Source organism: Uranotaenia lowii, chromosome 1 (genome assembly GCF_029784155.1).
Source record: "Uranotaenia lowii strain MFRU-FL chromosome 1, ASM2978415v1, whole genome shotgun sequence".
NCBI classification, from domain to species: domain Eukaryota; kingdom Metazoa; phylum Arthropoda; class Insecta; order Diptera; family Culicidae; genus Uranotaenia; species Uranotaenia lowii.
Genome location: NC_073691.1, coordinates 117,455,132 through 117,470,350, shown reverse-complemented (window position 1 = coordinate 117,470,350; position 15,219 = coordinate 117,455,132). Strand labels below are relative to the sequence as shown.

Here is a 15,219-nt window from a genome sequence, read left to right as displayed (position 1 = left end):
GATCTCCTCTGATGTCCAGTGAGGCTTTTTTTTTCTTTTTAAGATAACATCTATTTGGTTTTCAGACAAGACTCCTTTTAAAGCAATTCTCAAATTCTGGATGAATTGGGAGCGGTCCATGTGTTCTGCTTTACAATTAATAATTTGCTTTTCAAGATCGCGAAGCTTTCGTCTCAAAAGATGAGTTTCGTTTGCTAGTTGGCTAGCTAAATTTGAGTTAGCTTTTTTCAAATTTTCTGTTTGTTGTTGAAGCTGTTGATTTTGCATTTTGGACAAAGCAAGTTCCCGCTTAAGAAACTCTTCGGCGTTTTGATTTTGCTCCAAAAGATTAGTTTCGTTTGCTAGTTGCCTAGCTAAATGTGAGTTAGCTTTTTTCAAATTTTCTATTTGTTGTTGAAGCTGTTGATTTTGCATTTTGGACAAAGCAAGTTCCCGCTTAAGGGATTCTTCGGCGTTTTCATTTTGCTCCGGCTGAACATCTAAACTTCGCGTTTCGTTTGTGAGCTCTGAAATGTGCTGCTCCTGCTCAGTCTGTGGTTCGCATTCCACTGCATTAAATCTGGCTCCAAGGGTCATGTCTTTACAACCTGTTCCGGATGATCCTGCATTTGAGTAAGAACAAGGAAATTGTTACATACACTAGAATATGAATAAAATTTAGGTTTTATACACAATAATTACACCATGCAACACTAAAATTCCAAATACTACTCTTCGCTAGTTTTTTCAGTTGGTCAGACGAGGGTCAGATCTGACACCTTTGTTCACAATGTGCAACTAGCATTAAAAATTCATTTAAAATTCTCTAAAACACTGTTTTCTTTTTCTTATGAAAAAAAAATCAACGAACCTTCTCCCGGGTCATTATTATGAATACGAACACGACCATCATTAGAGGTAACAGTAGATTGGTCAATCCCTGGTAGTGCTGGAAAAATTGTTTAATGAAAGTCAGGTCAATAAGATACCAATAATAAATTACCGTTGGGTTTTAAAACTCTCCGCATTGTAGCACCTATCTGTTGCTGTCGTATTCGATAAAGCTCGTCGTAGCTGCCTTCACTAAAATGGTTTGAACAGACTCCCTGACTTTTTTGCGGGACCCAGTCTTCTTCTCGTCCACAAAATTGGATCCACTGTCTCTGACGGTGTGTGTCCCGTGGAAAATTGTGGAAAACCAAGTTTGGGTTCCTGGAAGCTTTGTTCCCACACCCTTTCACGGCACAATAATAAGGCATCTGAAATATAGATTATTTAACATGTTTTGTTTTATTGTAAAAGTTAAACTGTTTCTGGACGTTAATTGAAACAAAAAAGATATTTAATTACCTATTCCTTTTAATGAAATCTTAAACTACAAACCTTGACACAAATGGAACTCTGCAGACGACACAATCTGGTTCAATAAAATGGTTATCGACACTATTCGACAAATTTGGTTTGCTGACTGATTAATATCGGCAGGAGGAAAACAACTTTTTCTGTGCGTGCTACCTTCGCTGGTATATACTTTGATTCCTCTTCCTTTTTGTAAACATCACGATGCCCTGTCACAGGGTGGGTACTGTACCCACCCTGCCCTGTCACAAGATGGTCGATTCCGTGTTTTTGTATATTAACCCACCCTACTGTACTCATCCTGGTTTTAAGCAAACCACAGAAAAGCTGATCAAATAATTTTATGTTTGTAAACAAACTCATTGAGCGCCACGCTCACTCCTCGCCTACTAACAGGGAAAGTCGGAGAACTTTGTGTTTCAAAAAACCTTGATGGTGACTAGATTGAAATCAGAGGGGAATTTTTGCTTCAAAAGAAAAACAAAAAAGGGGGAAAAGTGGGTGTCAAACATCGGACATACATTGGTCATTATATTTTAGTTTTTTTTTTGGTTAATTTCACATATATTTCGGAAATTAACATAAAAAAATACCACCCACCTTCACGGACAACCTGGAATTGGTGTGCCATATCCAGGGGTGGAAAACAGAAAAAAATTCGGTATCGAATTTTGAATACGGCGAAAGTGCCAACTGTAAACAAATCCAGATAATCACATAAATGCGTTAAACTATTTATTTTACATCCGAAAATATGATCTTCTTTTAATTTTTGCTTATTTTAGTGAAGTTAAATTTAATTTTTTAAATAAGGCGAATAGCTTTTTTTATGAGTGTGTAATCCCACAGTTCATTCGCCCAAAATTTCGTCGCGAACAAAAGGGCCAATAGTTATTTCCAGATGGAAAAAGGGCATTGAAGTTTTTGAAATTTGTTTTCCCAGGACGAGGAGAAGCACAAATCAGCATTTATAGGATCGTTGAATGTGCTAATGTGTTATTGTGATCATTTGGACCCGCTTTCAAGCCGAAATTTGGTTGAATATTGCTTCTTTAATGAGTGATCCAAAAGGCGAATAGGCATTCTGCAATTTTAAAGGGTGCTCCAATTTGGCGAATGAACAAAATGGGAGCACCAGTCTGTGGTAAAAGGGCCCACAGTTATATTTATTTATTTTTTGAAGTAATTAGTGCGGAAAAGCTATATTGATCGATCGGGTGATGAAATTAAATTAATTTGAAAGCATTTTAACGACTTATTTAGGTAAAATGATTGTACGCAGCTAAATAGGAAATTGATTTTATTTTCTGAAACTTGGAATGCGTTTTTCTCAAAACAAAGGTCTTGGCGCATTCGCCGTATTCAAAATTCGATACCGAATTATAAAAGCGCGCAAATGTCAAATTGATCTGATTAAATCACCGACTAATGAGCAGGCATAAAATTTTGTTTCATCAGAATGACCATTCTTAAAACTTTATTTAAGTCGCTGAGAGAGTTTTGCATTGGATAAGTTTACAAGTTTCACCAAACTGGGCATGCCTCATCTATGAAACAACAGCTTGATTGATTTTGCTTGGTTCCGGTACGAATTTTTATCATAAACGGATCCGCAATTCCAGATAAATGTTTGATCACGTTTTGTAGTTAGAAGAAAATGTATGACCGTCCCCAAAAGTTTCCTAACTAGTCTAAACTTTTCTAGGGAGGACATGGTGTCGCTAGTGTTTGCTTAATAACTGCCATAGTAGGTAGATATTGCAAACTTTTTATGTCACAATTTTCAGTACACGTAAACTGCATCCCCCTAAGGCAAGCGCAAAAAGCTGATTCCGTAATGTAGCATGTAATAGCCTACTGTACGGGTAATGGCAAACGTCTACTAAGACTGGTTTTCTGAAAGTGACCTTAGATTTCTCCCCTGGTGTGTTTCTTTTCTGCTGTTCCATCGCTTCGCGGGAAAAAAATCCTCAACGTCGACATTGCGCTGCACAAGACCATCATCCTAAGCCTACTAAGCACAGACGATATACATACAGTGACCGGCATAAATAAAAATTCCCCAGAGCATGGTGATAAGGTGTCAAAAGAGCACGAGTAAAAATTTTGTATGCGGAGTAACGGTATTGTGATTGCTCATGATAAAATCTGAGTGGACGTTTTTGAACAAAAAGTTAAACAAAAATTAGGTTTAGAATAAAAAAAGGACTATTTCACTGTTTTGGGGTTTGTCTGGATCCCCCACCTATGGAATATCACCGAAACCTTTCAAAAAATTATTGAAAGCGTAGTCAGAAAATTGCCATGTCTAAAAATGGTCATTTCAACTAATGCTTATTTGTTTTTATATTTTTTATCAATTAACCATTAATTGGATTTTATGTCATGCCCGTAAAGTAAGTAGTCCTGTGATTGCTACTAAATTGAGAAAAAATAAAAAAAAAACTAATTTTAAGTTTTAAGGCGGGTGGATATTTATTTATGCCAGTCACTGTTTGTTTTCATGAAGTATATTACTTTTTATATCTCTGACGTAGATTCGTTCATACAAAGAGGTAATTGCCGCAAGTGAAACCCCACCATCAATGGTGTGTGAGCTCTGAGCTTAAATCCAAATGCTAACCGTACCGTACAGAACGATAATTTCTGCGCCACATCAGCGACCTTCTTTGACTCAACTAGACTTAGAAGTATCCTTAACCGGCGGATTAACGTTGCAGATAGAGCTGTTGTTCAATGGAACAATTATGGAACACATAACCTTGTACCTTTGACTGACAATGTCTGGTACTTATGGCTGCGATATTCTTGTCCAGCTGGATGAGTGTTGAGTCAACTGTACCTATTTATATACCTACCTATCTGCTTCAAACTTCACTCATTTTGAATTATTGCTAATTAATGTACACCAGACACGAGTTTCACACTCAGCCAAAATGTTCGCTCAGCGAGAATGTTCGAGATGCTAGGGTTAGGGTTCGAGATTAGATCACCGCCCGATTAAGAACCAAACTTCCTTTTTCAATTAGCTAACTAAGCTGAAACGGCAAAGGCCCCTCGAAGACCAATGTCATTTGTTATTGAATAATACATGCGAAATCGTTCCCGGAAAGTCGAAGGTCGATTACCGTGCACTTGCCTTTAATTGTACACTCTCATCAATCTTGTTTCTTGATTAGTGTTTTTATAGAGTGGCGTTGCTGGAAGCAAAGGATTTCCGGAGAATGGAAGATGTAAATTTGATCCATCGCACGTGGAGCCTTATACTTTATTCATTCCCCGTGGTAATTAATATTACACCTGATCAATAGATCAATACAGTTATCGATGGATTGAAAGCAGTGATGAACGACAAACAGGGCGAATAATGGTTATCGTTTTGAAAATTTCAGGCTTAGGTTACGATGTGCATTATCTTAATATCAGTTAATGACAGTTCATTTAAGGATTTTTAACTGACTTCCAAAATGGATATCATATAAATAGGTAAAATAAAATAAAATCGTTCGGTAAACTCTTTATCAAATCTTCACAATTGACACAAAAAGTGCACTTGTCGTGAGAAATGTTAATCGCAAGAGGTAATTATTAGCATTTAAAAGCATGAGAAATAATTCCTTGAAAGCCTGTAGTTCTATTGCACGCGTAATTGATTGGAGTTGATGCTTCAAACGGGTTACCGGCCCTAAGCGATACAGTTTCGATGTTATCAGTCCCGAGGTTAGCTCATCAAGCAGCTGCTAATGGCTAGTTCGGGTACTTATAGCTCAATCTTATTCTAGGAATAAACTCACAATCGATTGTGCAAATGCATGGAAACTAAGCTTTAGCTCTCTAGAGCTGACGATACAGATTCATGTGTAACGGTTTTTTTTTATCTTCGGGTTTTTACAAAACAAAAAAGGAAAAAATTTAATGCATACCTACTTTTATATAGATAGTGCTGTTTATAAACAGAATTCATTTCATAACTTGAAATTCACTGAATGAATGGTCAAATGGTTCCTTTCCTGCTTGTTAAACGGTTAAGGGTCTATAAATAAAGCATGGATCTTAAATCTGGACGCACTGTTTATTATACCATTAGACTGAGTCGATTTGAGGTCATTTTCGAATTTCTCAAACCCTGAGGTCTAAAAAGCTTCGTCTTGGTCAAAAACTCATCCATGATTTTTTGTAGATTTTTTAAGTAACGTTTACATGAGTAAATTTGAACTTTAAGGTTGAACCGTGTTTCTTCAGGAAAGGCAAACACTCTTTCACGTAAATTTCTTGGTTGACAGTTCCGGAAGCAATGAAAATGCGGCTTTTCAAGCCACAGGCACAGATGGCTTGCCAAACCAGATATTTCTTCGCGAACTTTGACAGTTTCGGGTGCTTGAAAATAGCTGCTAACTTTCCCCTTCCTTTTGCCGTATAAAACTCCTGTCCCGGTAGCTGCTTGTAGTCGGCTTTGACGTAGGTTTCGTCGTCCATTACCACGCAGTCAAACTTCGTCAGCATAGTCGTGTACAGCCTCCGGGATCGCGCGTTGGCCGTCGTATTTTGTTTATCATCGCGATTTTTAGTCACTACCTTCTTGTTAGTCGATAGTCCGGCTCATTATTTGGCTCGATGCACGGTTGTAGACGATACACCCAGCTTATTTGCGGCATCTCGGAGAGAGAGGTTAGGGTTTCGCTTGAAATTACCGGCAACTCTCTTTGTCGTCTCAGCGGCTTCCAGTTTTCGATTTCCCCCTATCCAGACTTCCTTGCTGTCGACAAACGTTCCCCAAACACATAACATTACATTTTTAACGGTTGATTTGGGAACTTTTAGCGATTTTGCCAGCTTTGCGTGCGAGTAGCTCTGATTTTCGCAATGCGCGAGCAAAATTTTGATACGCTGCTCTTCTTCCTTGGACGGCATTTTGACAACTGAAGAGTGAATTCCAAAATCAAAATAGGAGCAACATTCTACACACACACCTTCAAAATGAGGGGTGTTCAAGTTTTTAAAATGCAAAATTGAAATAAATACGTCAAGTTGATATTGACCAAATTTTGACCGTATCACCCAACCAAAGCAACCAAACCGGACATTGAAGAAGAATGTAGAAGCCAAAGGACGTGCCTGGAAGTTATACAACAAAGTTCTAGCTAAGTATCACGGATGCATCCTCATGGATCACGAAACGTACGTGAAGTTGGATTTTGGGCAGCTTACTGCCCAACAATTTTATTAAGCCACTGTCTCCGGCAAGTTCAAATTTGTTTGATCTTGCAAGGTTTTTGTAGCTGCGTTACGAAAAACCCCGGTTTTTGTGACAAACACAAACCATGGGCTCCAAGATGTACAAGGAGTAGTGCCTAAGAAAATGTATTCTTTCGAACATTAGATCTCACAAAGGACCAGTAAAGTTTTGGTCAGATTTGGCGAGCTGCCAGTACAGCAAAGAAGTAGCACAGTGGTCTCGGGACAACGAGTTGGATTTGGTCGAAAAGGACATTAATCAACCCAACTGCTCTCTATTCCGCGACTATAAAATTTTCTTAGTATTTCATTTTAATTTGGAAAAAGAATTTAAATCTTATAGAGTAGAACATATCGTGCAGCGTGAATTTTCTTTTAGGTATCTTTATAGTTTTCCCAGAAGTTTCAGCAATCTTTTTCTCAGCCATAAAGCGATATAAGCTACACACCATCGAGAAGCCATCAACACACCGTCATCGCTCAGTGAACAAAGCAACGTGGAATCTTCTCTCACTCTACACTTAACCGATGGGCTAAGTCGCGAAATAATAATCCAATTTTGCACATCGAACACAACATCATCGGCTGAATGTAGTCGACAATTGTGCTGGCTACAAAAAAGATACTCGAGCACGGGAACGTTGTATCTAGCTATCTAGCTTTATTTATTTACACTCTTTTTGTTTCCCATCGCTCGTTCGCTGTCTAGCAGCTGACTGATGTTTTGATTCATCAAAACAAACTTATAGCTACTCCCACATGTAGCCTACTACGAATAAATACACATTATTATTGTCAAGACGAAGAAGTAAGAACTTTAGTCGGGTGTTAGTCATTTATTGACAATACGCTTGGGTATAATTTTGAAGCAAACCTTTTAGCATGGCATTTTTCTCTTGCATTTGAGACGCTTCCGCTCCTTTCCAAGTTCTTTGGCATTGTTTGAAATTTTCCTTCCCTACTAATTCAGTATTCTTTTTTATTAATCAGATACACTACAAACGTGTTCAAATATGTGTATAGCTGATTGTGAATGACTGGAAAAATGTATTTCCCCAATCCCCATCGCTTTTTTATTTTCTTCTGCTGGAATATTCTGGTATATATGAATCGATAGCTACTTTTTACTATTTAACTGTTTTATACTCCAGGGTATATTATTCACGTTGGGGGTTTGAACAAGGTAGGCAATGAAACAAGGTAGGTTTTATCATACAGTTTCTTAACCCAAAACTGAAAAGACAAACTTTTTGTTACCGTTATCTATCGATTGTTTTGTTATCTATTTACATACATAATAATTCCATTTAGACGTATCACAAAAAGACTCCGTGTCGACATAATTTTCGTAAAAAATTTAGTTACCGTATCAAAATATTATTTGTTTACTAAAAAGTGTTTTTTCCCACAACACACATATAATGTTTGAAGATCTGAGATCAATTATTTTTAATTAATCAAAATACTATTATTTCATTCTTGCTTCTTTTGAGTTCTGAAAAAATCATAAATTTTCATAAAACTCTACTGAATCGGAAAAATCACCTTATTTATTTTATAAGCATTGTTGTAGCCATAAATGAAAAATCAACAAAACAGTTATTATGCTTAACACTGATTCAACCATAAAAATTTTTGAAACTACAGACCCCGTTCGATTTTGGCAACACGCCCGTGCATTTTGTGTTGCCAAAATCAAATGTTGCCAAAATCGAACAGTTTTTTTCTCATTTTTACAAAATAACTATTATAATTTTCAAAAACGTTATTTTTAGTCAAATTTCTGACCATTTGTAGTCATTTTTAATTGTTTCATCATGTTTTTGTTGCATTTGGAACTTTTCTTGTTTTGTTTAAAATGTTTGTTTTCTTTTGTCATATTTGCTGTTTTTGTCATTCTTCATCATTTTTTAAGTGTCTTTTTATCATACTCAGTCTTTTGTTTGAATTTGTTTTTTAACTTTTTGAATATTTAATCTTTTTGTCATTTTTGAGTATTTTATAATTTTTTTTTAAATCTTTGGTTTTTACTGTTGCATTTTATCACCATTTCAGAACATAGAAACGTATTTATGGTGCTTGTCTAGATTAAATGGGTCTTGTTATAACGAAAACTAAAAGGTAATGTTGTCTCTTAAAACCGTTCGATTTTTGTACATGTGCCAAAATCGGATGTTGCCAAAATCGAATGTTGCTAAAAACGAACGGGGTCTGTGTTCATAACACAAAATAATGACTTTCATGTGTCCAGCACTGTAAATAAAGACATAAATTTTTATCGTTTACTATTGTAAATGACGCAATATTTGTTTTAAATTCATAGTGAAAAGGTTGATCAAAATCGATTAAAAATTATATTATTGGTCAAACGAATGTGAATGCCCTGATAAGTTAATAATACATTTTTGTGAATCTTAATCTCTATCTTAAAAATCAGGATCTTGAATTCTCATTCTTCCTCATTCTGAATTTTGATTCGGAAAGCCCAATCTGAATCTTAAATCTTGAATCTGAATCTTGAATCTGAATCTTGAATCTGAATCTTCAATCTGAATCTTCAATCTGAATCTTCAATCTGAATCTTGAATCTGAATCTTAAAATTTGGCCGCCGCCCGTGGCGTAGTGGACAGTCTTCAAGTCTTCTAAGCCAGGGGGTGTGAGATCGAATCCCGGTCACGGCATACATAGTACACTTTCGGTGGGTTGGTGGTTTTAGCATTTGTAAGATGCTAGCCATCATATCCTCGAAAGATGTACGCTTAGAGTTAAGAAAAAAGGAATCTCTTCGAGGAAACATCATGTTTCATTGAGATCCTGTATGTGTTTGTGTTCGTTTTTAAAAAAAAAAATCTGAATATTGACTCTGAAACTTGAATCTGAATCTTGGATCTGAATCTTGAATCTGAATCTTGAATCTGAATCTTGAATCTGAATCTTGAATCTGAATCTTGAATCTGAATCTTGAATCTGAATCTTGAATCTGAATCTTGAATCTGAATCTTGAATCTGAATCTTGAATCTGAATCTTGAATCTGAATCTTGAATCTGAATCTTGAATCTGAATCTTGAATCTGAATCTTGAATCTGAATCTTGAATCTGAATCTTGAATCTGAATATTGAATCTGAATCTTGAATCTGAATCTTGAATCTGAATCTTGAATCTGAATCTTGAATCTGAATCTTGAACCTGAATCTTGAATCTGAATCTTGAATCTGAAGCTTGAATCTGAATCTTGAATCTGAATCTTGAATCTGAATCTTGAATCTGAATCTTGAATCTGAATCTTGAATCTGAATCTTGAATCTGAATCTTGAATCTGAATCTTGAATCTGAATCTTGAATCTGAATCTTGAATCTGAATCTTGAATCTGAATCTTGAATCTGAATCTTGAATCTGAATCTTGAATCTGAATCTTGAATCTGAATCTTGAATCTGAATCTTGAATCTGAATCTTGAATCTGAATCTTGAATCTGAATCTTGAATCTGAATCTTGAATCTGAATCTTGAATCTGAATCTTGAATCTGAATCTTGAATCTGAATCTTGAATCTGAATCTTGAATCTGAATCTTGAATCTGAATCTTGAATCTGAATCTTGAATCTGAATCTTGAATCTGAATCTTGAATCTTGAATCTGAATCTTGAATCTGAATCTTGAATCTGAATCTTGAATCTGAATCTTGAATCTGAATCTTGAATCTGAATCTTGAATCTGAATCTTGAATCTGAATCTTGAATCTGAATCTTGATTCTGAACCTTGAATCTTGAATCTTGAATCTTGAATCTTGAATCTTGAATCTTGAATCTCGAATCTTGAATCTTGAATCTTGAATCTGAATCGGAATCATGAATCTTGAATCTGAATCTTGAATCTGAATCTTGAATCTGAATCTTGAATCTGAATCTTGAATCTTGAATCTGAATCTTGAATCTTGAATCTGAATGTCGAGTCTGCATCTGTTTCATAAATCTAAACATGATCTTAAAAGTTAATCAATGAATTTTGATATTTTTTTTTGATTTTAATTTATGGTTTGAAGGAAGATGATTTAAAAAAAAAAGTTGCTTTTGAAAATTAGACAGTAATAAGCCATTTTGCCCCAGCTTTCAATCAATGCGTTGGTTAAATTTGGTTCGAGCTCATATGATCAACAAGTTAAGCTACCATCTAATGCACTTGCAAGCTAGAAAAATGATTTTCTACCATACCACGCTTTGTGGAAACCACGTGTCGATGTCGCATAGAAATGCATGGGAAATCGTTGAGTTCATTCAGTAAACCAATATGTAGGATTGCAGTTGCATTCTAATGCCACTGGTCCGGATGAATGGAATGTTTGGAAATACTTATGCTGCTGGTTTTCAGCACTTTCAAAAGCATTCGCTGCCCTTTAATTGAACGAACTTATACTTCCCTTAACGTATGCTGAAAATTTGTTGCATGAAATGGTGGAAATGAACTCGACCTAACGTTACTCACCTCGAATGTTCTGCGCTGGTGCATATTGAACACGAAAGATATGAACGGAGAAAACGGGTAATCCACTTTTGTTGGACGCTTAGTTAGCTAGTTGCAATTGCCGCCTGCAAGCAGGTATTGATTTGAAGATGATTGCTGGTTAATATCGAAATGGTCAAGAAATTTCAAAATGCATTTTACGAAGGATTTTACATACAACTAGCCGTAGCACTTGCTTAATTCTCTCCACTCGTAGTTGCAGTTAAAGGCACATGTTAGAACGAAATCCTTGATGGGTTGATTGGTCGGCTATACATACATATATGCACTCAAGGGAAACAAGCCTAGAACGACTTCCCTTAGCCTAGTCACTTTACTTGAGCGTTCAAGTACACTTCAAGTACTTACAGCATCAAGAACGCACTTTTACTTTCACAAAAATCTTCAACCCCGAAAAGGGTTCCCTTTGCACATTTTATTCTTGCTTGCCCTGCTAAGATTGGATCCCCGGTTGCACAGATGTAAGTTGTAGGCCAGAATTCTTTCACGTCACATTCAACTAGTCATTTGGATGCGGCGCACTTTAGTAATTGTTTAAAACAAACAGTCAAATAGGCTTAATCGTTAAGAACACAAATAGAACAGAACAGAACAGTGATGATAGGCGTTATCGCCAGCAAACAAAGCAGGAATTGGCTGCCCAACCGAAGAACTCGAACGGGGAAACGCGCGAACGTACTCCACTCACGAGTAAGTCAGAACTCGAAATGATGCGAGAGAAACCCAGAAGCTTTATGAATCGCGCTTGCTGTTTTTTTTTTATTAGCAGTGAATGCATTCATGCTAAGTGGCAAAAGGGCTAGGCAGGGCGATTTGGGGCAAGCGGGAAGCTCTCCATGAGCAGAACTAACTACACACAAGTACTCGACGCAAGTGCTCGTCTGTATTTATAATGATGATAGAACAGAGGTGGCGATTCAAGGGGTGATTGAATCGAGTCGTGAACTGTAATTGAAGGTGTATTTTTTCCATGATTTCTTACGACAGTTATTAACCCTTCAATGCATAGTGTTGTTTAGAAAAAACTCTAACTGAAATCGAAATTTTATCGAAAGCCTATGAATTCTTTTGAGTCACAAAAAATGTTCTAAGGATAAGAAGAAATTGATTCATGGTAAGTTTGATTACACCACAGTTATGTTAAAAAAAGAATGAAATCACGTGAAGCTGCGCACTCGCTTCCAACTTTGACACGCTGCCATTTCTCTCTCGGATGACATTTTTTCATGAAAGTTTCACACAATTTAGTTCAAATATCCAACTAACGCTCCACAGAATTTGACGAATTGAAAAATGTAGGGGAATTTATTGTAAAAATAGCTATAAATCCATATTCGAAGCGTGCGGTGACTCAAACACCTTGCATTGATCTCCTCGGAAAAAAATCGCAAAAGACAAATCCCATTTGGTTTAAAATTTTCAAGTTCGAACATGCCTTTTCTGACTATTTGAAAAATGTAGGGGATTGAGGGTAAAACAGCCATAACTCCAGTTTCCAGTTCGTGCTGTGGCTCAAACAGCCTTTATTGGATTCCTCGGAAAACAATCACACTAGATACGTCCCATTCGGTTCAAAATTTTCAAGTCCGAACATGCAAACTATTTGGAAAATGTAGGGGAATTGAAGGTAAAAACAGTCATAGCTCCATTTTCTAGAGCATGAGGTGGTTCAAACAGCCTAAATTAGATTCCTAACATAAATCACATAAGATATGTAACATTTGGTTCAAAATTTGGAAGTTCGAACATGCTTTTTTCTTAAATAGTTAAAAAATATAGGGGAATTAAGGGTATAAACAGCCATATCTCCATTTTCCGAAGCGTGCGGTAGCAGCCTTCATTCGATTTCTCAGAAAAAAAAAAAATGGCACAAGATAGGTCTATTTTGGCTCAAAAAGTTTAAAAGGCACTTTAACTCAATTCGTAAGCTCGTGTGGTGTCTGAAACTACGTCCAATCGATTTTCTGGACATTTTCCACTTAAAGAAAGTACTTTTTAATTGATTTGTTTCGTGAAGAAGGGAAGATATTGAATTTTTCCTGGGTCTACCCCTTTTCCCCATTGTGGAACGTTTCAAAACGAAATTTGAGGGCATAACGATGCCATTTCTGGGTATAATATACAGCCGAAATTTGCGTCGATGTAATTTAAAAAAATAATAAGCCTCGAACATACGAACTAATTTGAAAAATCACATTTTAATTCATTAAAAGTCAACGTTAGAATAATTTCAATTGTTCACCCATGTTAAAAAGGTGACCATTATGTAGTTTGAGGGTAATACGCTTTTGACACACGGCATGAAAAAATTTTAAGGTTTTATAAAGTCAAAAAAATCACAAAACCAGTTTGGCTCCTTAAAGCCTAAAGGTATGAGACGTTTCAAATAAAGAATTCACAAAAAAAAGTCAAAAAAATTAAAAAATTCAAACAAGATTTTTGTTAGTTTTGTTAAAATATATTGAACTTTAATTATCGTGCGTACATGATTAAAATTTCACCAATATTTCAGCCACGAAGTAGGTTTAACATCCGTTTCTACCATTCTCAATTAAGTAATATCAAAATTTGCAAGTTTAAATGAAAAATAGCTCAAAACAAAAATTTGCGCATATAGCCCGCCTCTCCCCTATTCGTTTCCCTAGGTTGGAAGGGGAGAGGGCAGTACCAGTTACAGCGACTCCACTGCTAGAAAAAGTTAAATAGAAGGTTTATATTTGTGTAACTTAAGTTTTTGAAATAATGCCTATGTATTTTTGCAATGGGCTGGTAAATGGTGGATAATGTGCAACACGAGACCCCATAAGGGTCATATCACCTCTTATTCAAAACTCCTATCTCTACCTCCCCGTGGTACCGGCTGGGATGCGAGTAACCTAAGCGGAGGTCGGGTACCCAACCCCGGTGGATGCTTTGGTCGCATGCAGACTGAGAAGGCTGCCGCACGCGTCTTTTCCCCAGGTCAGGGGCGGCTCTAACAGCGTCTGTTTTGCAGCGAGCGGCTAGATTTACGAAATACGGCTCCCGCCAGCTAAGTCCAAGATGGCAGCCCCATCGTGAGATTGGAACTTTAGGCTAACAACCTACTATTCCCGATCCATAAAACTGTTTCGGAATCCAAGCCGCCTCAAGCTTGAAATTCTGGGACTGAGCGAAGTCCGTTGACCTCATGCTGGAAAACACAAGACACAATCCGGGCAAGTCCTGCTTTACTCTGGCATACGAGGAGAACATGCTACTCTGGAACGAGGAGTTGGTTTCCTGTTAAGCCCGCAGGCCTACGCGGCCCTTATTAGATGGGAACCGATAAACGAAAGAATAATCGTAGCCAGATTTAGAACACGTGTTAGAAACCTTACAATGTTCCAGTGCTAGGCGCCAAATTACGTTGGCAATTTGCAGGAGAAAGAGCAGTTTTTCAGTCAACTGAGCAGCGTGGTTGAGAAAATTCCGAAGGTGGCATTCAAATCCATTTAGGCGACTTCAACGCAAAGATTGGCTCCGACAATCAATACCTTGAGCGCCTGTTTGTAGAATTGTGTGGCTACAACAACATGCCCAACAAACACTTTTTGCTGAATAAACGCTGAAAAAATATCGTGGTTCAATTTTTAATCAGCAATCTGGCTGAAAGAAGGTCTCAAAAATTCACTAATTCACGTGTCTTCAGCCTTTAATCATCTTGATCTGGAGAAGTTATTCAGCAAACGTCATTAAACGTCAATTGACGGATCATCCAAAAAAAAAAAAAAATAAAATAAAATAAAGTCAAATAAAAAAAAGTCTGTCTGTCAGATGTTTCGCACCCACTTTTTCCCCTCTTTGTTGTTTTTTTTTCGTTTCAACTGCCGCGACTTTTAAACCTCCGGCTTGTTGGTCGCATGCCGCAGTACGCAGAACCAATCATGAAGTCTGCGGCGCGATAAAAATTTGTCGATCTTAAGCGACCAACATGCCTCTCAACCGTATATATATTTTTTTTTAAATAAGTGCGAGAGAAATGATCTTTTTTTTCAGTTTGCTCAAAGCCGACCCTGCAATGTCAGCACAAATGTTGCACCGTCTTTTCGCTGACATTTCGGATACTGTAACATTCCCGGCCGACTGGATGCATGGTATCCT

At 36.9% G+C, this 15,219-nt stretch overlaps 1 protein-coding gene across 6 annotated transcripts in view; it reads right to left on the bottom strand.

Annotated features, from left to right (window-relative positions):
• Positions 1-15,219, bottom strand: part of LOC129739315 (ATP-binding cassette sub-family D member 1) — a 67,599-nt gene that overhangs the window by 40,701 nt on the left and 11,679 nt on the right. For 2 of the 6 annotated variants that reach the window (XM_055730722.1, XM_055730723.1), the window contains exon 2: positions 11,059-11,653. The exons of 1 other annotated variant lie outside the window; for it this stretch is intronic. The gene's annotated coding sequence lies outside the window, so the exon portion shown is untranslated. Of the gene's footprint in view, positions 1-11,058; positions 11,829-15,219 lie in introns of those variants that run through there. 3 more of the 6 variants (XM_055730725.1, XM_055730724.1, XM_055730721.1) reach the window with 3 other exon arrangements.